Source organism: Magnolia sinica, chromosome 7 (assembly GCF_029962835.1).
Source record: "Magnolia sinica isolate HGM2019 chromosome 7, MsV1, whole genome shotgun sequence".
In the NCBI taxonomy this organism is placed as follows: Eukaryota; Viridiplantae; Streptophyta; class Magnoliopsida; order Magnoliales; family Magnoliaceae; genus Magnolia; species Magnolia sinica.
In genome coordinates this window covers 1,204,948-1,212,939 of record NC_080579.1, presented here as the reverse complement: position 1 = coordinate 1,212,939, position 7,992 = coordinate 1,204,948, and the positions used below count along the sequence as shown (strand labels likewise).

Below are 7,992 nucleotides of genomic sequence, written 5' to 3'. Positions count from 1 at the left end.
GGCCATCTAGTGTCCGTTTGTTTCGCAAGAAAATGCACGCTTCTAGTTTAAAATTGATATTTTAAGAAAATTTTATTATTTTTAATAATTTCAATTTTTTGGTATTCCTTATTTTTATAGTTTAAAATTTGTCTTTTTATAGATGGATTGTAGTCATACCGGGAATCCTCCAATAAATTTAATTTAAGACATTTCAGTTTTAGTTGTATTATATAGCTGTGGAGAGAGAGAGAGAGAGAGAGAGAGAGAGAGAGAGAGAGAGAGAGAGAGAGAGAGAGAGAGAGAGAGAGAGAGAGAGAGAGTCTTTCCATGGCTGCCTCCAAGATTCAAGCGCTCTGGAACCATCCCGCCGGACCGAAAACCATTCACTTTTGGGCTCCTACATTTAAATGGGGTATCAGCATAGCCAATATCGCAGACTTCTCAAAGCCACCTGAAAAGATCTCCTATCCTCAACAAATAACTGTTGCATGCAGTGGAGTTATCTGGTCGCGCTACAGCACAGTCATTACTCCGAAGAACTGAAACCTTTTCAGTGTAAGTGCTGCAATGGCAGGGACTGGCATTTATCAGCTTACACGTAAAATTCGGCAGGATTACTTTCCTGACGCTCAAGAGGCCGTCGCAAAAGAGTGATGACGAAAATAGATCACCAGAAGATTTCCATCATCTTGGATTCTAGTGAGTATATACGTGTTTCATCTTTGATTTCATGGCCTAAATCGATCAGATTTGTATTGGTGTCAGAATGATGCATTTGCATATCAAGGATTTTTGTAAAGTATCCCTATGTTTACAATTGCCTCTTGTATAAAGCACGGTTCCAAAACCCTCTGACTCGACTCGAAACTCGTCCGAGTCAACTTGACTTGGCACGATTTGGGGCTGAGTTGCTGGGAAACTCAAAAAGAAAAAAAGAAAAACAGTTGCATTATATAGTTGAATTGAGACCTTTATTAAGGTTAGAAATTACTATTTTGGATAATTTTAAATTAGATTTTTATTTTTCTGTATTAGCTATATAATTGAGAAATCATACACATTACAAATTATTATATAAAAAAATTTATATTTTTTCTTATTAATGAACTTCCTCATTATTTCCTCACACCCTTTTCTACGTAACTATAAATATTGTTTCTTGCGGTGTTAGCCTCATTTTTTGTATCATGTTCTAGTATGAGATGGAAAAATGGATGGATGGGTGGATTTCTTGCAAACATCACAATGGGCCCCACCTAGTTTCCAACTACAGGTTAGGGGCAATCACCATCCAAAAGAAAGAGAGGGCCCTTCATCTTATTGAGGCATACCTGATGAAGTAAATTGCTTGGTTACCCAATTATGTAGCAGAATTTGATTGGGCCACATGCCATTGTGAAAATTTGATTAGGCCAAATGCCATCTATTACCTCTATTACCTGAACTAATCTATATATGTAGCAAAAATCAACTGTATACCAAACTTTCATGGCATCCAATCAGTACATTATAAAATATGTGCGATCCAGATTGTTAGCAGAGAAATAAGTCTAGTCAACAATCTGAGCCATCTATTTGTTAGACCATCATGGATTGCTTACTGTTTTAAAGCACCCCTTTTTTTCAGAAAATCCTATCCATTACATCTACCGCTTAGAAAACAAAGGGCTGTGTAAGAGGGGGAAAACTGTAGTGTCTTTCAACCATCCAACAAGTGTCAAAACAGTTAAAAATCTGGGCGGAGACCTACCCCAGGCCCGGCCGGTTGACAGCCCTAATCCAAATGATCAGGAAGCCTTGTTTTAGCTTTCAACGGTGAATATTATTAATTACCTTGTTTTTATCGGTGTGGTCAAGTGGAGCTTAGAATTGGTTTTATTTTTAGGCTTATACCCTTAATTGAGCTAGTAAAATGAATGGATGGTGTAGATCAGATACATAAAATAGATGAACAGTGTAGATCAGATACATACATCACGGTCAGACCTAAAAAAAATAAAACATTGAATGGGACACAATCCCGTCTATTTTAATTAGGTTTTTGGAGTTGGAGGGATAAGTAATGTGCTATTGCAATCTCTTCCAAACGCATGCGAAAAGTAACAATTGTTAATTCAACACACAATAATCTAATCCAAACATGTTAATATTATAAGAACACCCATGACTCGTTCACCAAGAAAAAGAGATACGTTGCTCATAGACCTAATTGTTTTTTAAAATGTTTATATGAGATCAGATCCACCCAACCTGCCACGAATCGTGTTAGCATTACAGTTTGTGGGTATTCCCGAGAAAAACGGATTGGCTACTCCCCCTGGCACCAGCCCGGTGGCTGATGGTTGGTGTTCTGTGTCCCACCATGATGTATGTGCTTCATCCATGCCGTTCATCCATTTTTACAGATTATTTTAGTATTTGATCCCAAAAATTATAGGGATATATATCTCATGTGGACCACACCACAGGAAAACAATAGTGATTGGATATCCACCATTAAAATCCTGCTAAAGCCCATTGTACTGTTTGTTTGACATCCAATCTGTTGATTAGGTCGTAAAGACCCAGATTAAGGGAAAAAAAATATAAGCTTGATCCCAAACTTTTATGCCCCCAAAAAGTTTTTAATGGTCGACGTTCATTCAACACCGTTTCCTGTAATGTGGTCCACTTGACATTGGGATATACCTTAGTTTTGGATTCATACCATTAAATGATCTAGAAACATAGATGGACAGCATGGATGAAACAAATACATCATGGTGGGGCCCACAGAGCACCGACCATCAGACATTGGCTGGTGGCAAGGGGAGTAGCCAATCCGTTTCCATTCCCGAGACCCACCCGATTGACGGTCCTTATTAACCGGCTATGCATTCACTTGATGGTGACCATCAAATGGAAAAGGAGAAGTTGAATGTTCCAGCAGAGTGAGAGCATAAGAGTGTGTATTCATGCACCGGGAAAACGTCCAAATCGTGGGCCCTACCCCACTTCATTTTCTATCACTGATGGACACTTAATACTTTAATCCCAACCATTTATCACTGCTCATCAATCATGGACCATGGACAGCTACCCATCACATCCAAACAACCTTGTCCAAATGGGACACGGTCATGGGTACTGAGGCTCTGAGGGGCCACTGTAATTTATAGATTTTATCTACACCGTTAATACATTTTTCTATAAGATTTTAGGTCATGAGCCCAAGAAGTTTTCAATTGTAAGACTTTAATTCTCACTGTGTGGTCCACTTGAGTGTTGGATCTGCTTAATTTATTGCATCATAACCTAAAATGACATGAGAAAATAAAAACGGATGGACGGTGTGGATAAAATCCGGGACTCGACTTCGGTAGTGACCTCTCCAATGCCCCAGGTCAGTATTAGAAAAGCTCTGTGGCCTACGTGTACTGGTTTTATCTGCAGGCCGTTCATCCGTTTTTCAACTCATTTTAGGGCATGAGGAACTAAATCCAAATATCAGGTTAACAACGCCCATGGAAGCAGCTGTGAACTTAAAAATTGTGATGTAGGGATGAACGTGATGAGGTTGATCACCGTCTTCCTCAAGGATAACTACTCAAGGATAACTACTCCGAATCCACGGAGCTTCTCTGGACTCCTCAAAGAGACTTCTTGAATCTAATAAATTTGAAATTTGAAATTTGATTGATTAATTAAATAAATGAGTTCACAACCCTTTAAACAAGGATACTAAGCAATGTGAGAGAAATCAGAAACAAACTATACCTAAAACTCTTAGAAATTCGTAACTTACTATAAATAGTAAATTTACTTTTATGGTAAGTTTCCCATATGGCTTAACCATGTTATTCTCCTAATTATTCTAAAAACTTTTTATGTTGGACACAACTCCTAAAGCGCAATGGATGAAGAGTTATAATCAAATTAAAACTCACTATAAAATAGTAAAAACGGAATTAAACATGGAATTTGGCCGTTGATGCGATGGAATTTGGCAAATTCGGCATGGGTAACCTGACATATCTAGGTTGGCTAGCTAAAGTAGCTCATCCTACCCCAAAATCATATATGGTACGTCAAGTAACTAATTCCAGTTTGCGAGATATGTCTGTTTTAAGGTTCTGACGGTCTTGATGACTTCTGCCTCTATCGGGGCTTCTCTGGTCCATCTTCGATATGAAAGTGTCCACAACCCACTCTACATCAAATTTGTTGGGGATTTGTGTTGCGAAATCACACAAATATAGATCTATGATAGCAATCCAAGAGCAATAAGCAATTACAAGAGAACATAGATTTAACGTGGAAAATCCTTTCGAGAAAAAACCACGGCACAAAGCGACAAAATTCCACTATGAAAGCATCAATTACAAAGAGAAAAGACTTACCCGATTTGAACAACCTCGAATCTTACCATTGCTATACCATTTAGAAACCTTAAAACCCTTGGAAAACTTTTAAAAAGCCTTAGAATACCTTAGAATAGCCCTAGGGATCCCTATTTATAGTTTAGGAAACTCCTCTTTCGCACCTCTGCGAAACTGCCTCAAATTTACGCAATCTGCACAAAATCCGCGCAGTATCTGTGTAACCCTCAACTAGTCGAAGGAGGGCCTCGACTGGTCGAAGGACCTCCTTCGATCAGTTGAGCCTAACCCTTGACTGGTCGAGCACCACGGGACTCCAAAAAACTTCGCCGCTGGACTTCGAGTCGAGCGAGACTCGACTAGTCGAGCAGCCCCCTCGACCGGTCGAGCAGCGCAAGACTTATAAGATTTAAGACATCCATTTGACAACAATCTCCACTGTCTTTAATCTTCAATTATGTAGCTTCTTGACATCTTCTCTTATCTCCGCATCACATCATAGCTTCTCGTGTACACTCCGTCCTTCTTTTCTACCATTGTCAAGCCCAGAGAAGGTGCATAGAACTTGAACTTCTCTGTAGGAAAGTTCTAGGTGAGCATGTTTACCGGATCAGAACCCACGTGCCCAACCACTTTTGCTCATGTCCTCTTAAAAGGAAAGACGTAGTCTTCTTACCATCTCACCGCTTCCCAATATTGCTTGCCGGGGTATTTGCTCACAATATTGATAGCCTGTGAAATAACTGGTATAATACAGACCATGACATGCACTGCCAACCGCATTTGAATAAGTCTCATGAGATATATCCTGCTTTTCCTCACCTGTTTTGGGACATGTCCTGAGGAAAACTTTGAGGAGAGATGCATAGGGAGCGCTCTCCGGCTTTGCCTGGTCCATCACATCCTTGATCAATACCTACCCAAGATATTCTGCCTAAGATAACCAAAGCTTACTCCTCTTCCAGTCTCAATGCCGAGAACCATTTTTGCAGCCCCCCGATCCTTCATCCTGAATGTCCCACTTAAATGAGTCTTCAATACATTAATTTTAGACATGTCATAATTGACGATTTACATGTCATCAACATACAATTCCTGACCCACCATGAAGGAATCAAACTTTATATCACTTCCTAGGTGAAAGGTCGTACCACGACCTACTACAAACTCTTTTTCTCAGCCCCTTTAACTTCGAACCGATCTGGTTGCTTCATGTACATCTGCTCTTCCAATTTCCTTTACCGAAGTGCAGAATCCACATTCCATCCTTCTAGCTCTAGATCGCATTGGCCAACCAGTGCCAATCACGGATCTAATAGACACCTGCTATATTGTCAACGTGAATATCTTTGAGAAGCCGATCCCTTCTCTTTGAGCGTAACCCTTCACTACCAACCTCGTTATGTGTCTATGTTGTATCCTCCTGAAGATTCACTTGCACCCAACCGCTTCTTGGCCTAATGGAAGCTCCACCATCTCCCATGTGTCGATCTGGTACAACGAGTCTATCACATTGCACATAGTCACCTTCCACTACTTAGCACCTGGCTTACCTAGAGCCGTCTAAATAGAAGACGAATCTCCTGCGATATTGGAGTCGTCCATGTACCTATCTGATATCCTGCGATTATGCCGTGTGATTCTTCTCATAGGTGGATGCTCCACCTACTTTATATCTTTGTCCTCGAATCTTAGCCTTCCTGCCCTGCCTGCTCATGTGTCCATACCCAGCATGCCACACACGTGCAGAGGTGGAATCCGCTAGCCATTACAGCTCCACCTTTTGAAGTACTCCCGATCAACCTGTACATATTACCGAGTCGTTACACTTTCATGATTACCCATGCCCCCTTATATACCTTAAGAGCATCATCAATACCTGTGAACTTGCAGCCCATTGCCTCAAGTACACTAGGAGAAATCAGATTCTTCTTCAAATCAGGAACATGACCGACATCAGTCAAGGTACGCTCCACCCCATCAACCATCTTGATATGCATCGAACCAACAACCACAACATTACAGGCAAAGTCATTGCCCATAAACACCTGTCTGCCATCACACTCCCTGTGACTAGTGAACCAACTCCGATGAGGAGTCATGTGAAAAGATGCTCTTGTGTCTAGCATCCACTCGTCCTTACGATCATCGTATGGTCGTCTGATTGTAGATACAGACAAAACATCACCATCACATCCACTCGATCCATCTGATGCGACAGTATTGGCCTTCCTATGCAAAGCCTCAGAATCTTTTTTCTTAGATTTAGGATTTATACAATCCTTCTTTATATATCCTTCCATCCAACAATTCCAGCACTTTAACTTTTCTTCGCCCTTACCCTTGAATTTGGACCTAGAACCTGAAGAACCTGTACCTTGTTCAGAATTCCTACCCCTTGTAAGTAGTGCATCTTTGGCCGTGGAATTGAATGGTATTGAATTGTATTAGATGGGATTAACATCAGTATTGCTCAATGACCGCATGTCTGGAAATACCATGGTAGTGTAACCATACAATCCATGTTTGAGATAAAATTTTTGTCATAGGAAAACACTGGATTAAGCAAAATCATGTTTGGTGGACCATGGAATTGTAATCAATGGACCAAATTCACAATGGATGTCGTTCACTTGCACACATATATAACCAGAATGTCATGTGTAAATGGTGTATATAGATGAACGACATGGATAAACACATGCATCAATGTGGGGCCCACATGTGTAATGGATTTCATAATCTACCGAAATCCTACACGGGACCAAATGCAATTCCATGGGACTAAATGCAATTCCATCCCACCTAATTCTAACATTTCCCATCCTCTCCAAATGCTTGATGGAGTTGCATGGGACCAAATGCAATTCTATGCCTCCTAATCCCATCTAATATCCTGCGCCAAATGTCCCCTAAGAATTTTCCAACGGTAGACATTTAATTCAGACTATTCAGACTGTTTCCTGTGGTGTGGTCCACTTGATCAGCTTTGGATACGCTTCATTTTTGGGCTCAATTCCTAAATTTATCCATTAAAATGGATGTGCAGAGTGGATAAAATACATAAATCACGATGGGCTCCACAGAGTTTACTCAGTACACAATCTGCTTCTTCTGGACTATTGGTTTGATGGGTCTACATTACATTGACCATATAAATTTTTTTTTAATTAAAAAGAAAAGAAAAGAAAAAATTGCAATCAGATATTCTCAACTCTTCAATTGCAAGCCAATGGTTCAGATGGTTCAAAAAATGTTCATATCGATGGTTAAGAATTGTAGAATTTGGATCATGGTCCAACCATAACATGACTTAACAGACCAACGGTATGAAGTAGCCAACCATGGCCTCCACATGTTAGAACATCTATTGAGCCACTTTGATAGTTCAATCGATCAGCCGGGCTTCTCGTTAGCTATCAAATGTATGAGATTGGTTACCAACCAAAATCACAATCATGACAATTCGGGGAGTGAATTAGGTGGTGTGGCCCTTACTGTGGGGCCCACTTGATATAGATATTCTATATCCACATCGTCCATCTATTTTTGTATGTCATTTTAGGACATTATCCTAAAAATGAATCAGATCCAATTATGAAGTGGACCATATCATAGGAAACAGAGTTTATTGAACGTTGTACCATTAAAA

The 7,992-nt window shown here is 40.1% G+C and overlaps 1 pseudogene; it reads left to right on the top strand.

Annotated features, from left to right (window-relative positions):
- The first annotated feature begins 249 nt into the window (after positions 1-249).
- Positions 250-790, top strand: LOC131250779 (mitochondrial pyruvate carrier 4-like; annotated as a pseudogene).
- The last annotated feature ends 7,202 nt before the right edge of the window (positions 791-7,992 follow it).